Source organism: Vespula pensylvanica, chromosome 13, assembly GCF_014466175.1.
Source record: "Vespula pensylvanica isolate Volc-1 chromosome 13, ASM1446617v1, whole genome shotgun sequence".
Classification (NCBI taxonomy): Eukaryota; Metazoa; Arthropoda; class Insecta; order Hymenoptera; family Vespidae; genus Vespula; species Vespula pensylvanica.
This window is the reverse complement of record NC_057697.1, coordinates 4,377,476-4,378,758: the sequence shown is the minus strand read 5'-3', so window position 1 is coordinate 4,378,758 and position 1,283 is coordinate 4,377,476.

Here is a 1,283-nt window from a genome sequence, read left to right as displayed (position 1 = left end):
GTAATGCGTTGGAAACTACAGAAGTACGAAGGGGTGAAACATCATAACATTGCGTTCTATCGCTCAAATTATTATAGCTCTATTTTCAGATATATTGCGACCCTTTTACATAAAATATTATTAATTGTATTAATAGATGGTAATTAGAATTTATAATGAAGTAGTAGAGGGGAGTATATTGATTAGTTCGCTACTGAAAATGTAAGTTACTTCACAATGGCGAGGAGACGTGTAAACATCTTCGAACAGCATTTCCTTCTTTCCAATCGACTAGTTCAATTAGTATTAGGTCTGCGTCCTTATCAAAATTCGAATGATCAGTTAATCGCACTTTGTACAATAACTATTTTTCTATTTCCTGGGATTTTCCATCAGGTAAAAGCGTTTTTTTAAATGTATAAAAGATTAATACTTTTATTATGATCGTTATTATATTTACGTAAATTATTTCTTTTGAATAAATGCACGTGTGCACAGAAATTGTTTGCGGAAATGCTATTCAATAAATATTTATCATGTGTATTTAAAAATTATTAACGTATTATTACATGGGATTCGTAAAAGTATTCCTTGACTGCAGTTCTATCAGCTTTTTACATCAGACTTAACGTTGCAATCGACTATCAAAGTATTGCAGAAAATAATAACGTGTATGATTATGCTCATCGCTTACAGCGTCATTTGCTTTAATTTCGGAACAGTTTGTATCATTTTCTTTTTCAATTAATTTTAGTTTTATTCGATGAAGATATATTTAAAATCGCAAAGGGAATGTATTGTTTTCTAGATTAAGTTAATTATCACTCGTTTTAAATTGGATTACGAGGAGTTTTATGATGAGGAGGAACTGAAGATTGTGAAAGAATATACAAGAGAAACAAAATTGTATGCGTATAGTGTCATAGGTAAGCATGAAAATATTTATGGGAGCACCTTTAAATATGATATTGCAATGATTGCAAAATATGTCTTCATGTATTTTCTTACAGTTTTCTTCAATCTTTATACTATATCAATAATATTTCCATCCATTTTAAATGTTTTTCTCTATTTTTCTAATACATTGGAAGATGATCAATTGACATTAATTGCACCTGTAAATAAAGTTTCAAACGCCGGTGCTCTTTTTTTTAGTTTGCTTATTTATCAAATAATTAGCAGTTTCATCTTTTTAATAGTGGGAAGTGTGTTTTATTCAACATATTTGGTATTTACACAACAAGCATGTTGCCAATTTAGCATTATAATGTACGTTTTTAATTAAAAAAAGGATATTTGTTATA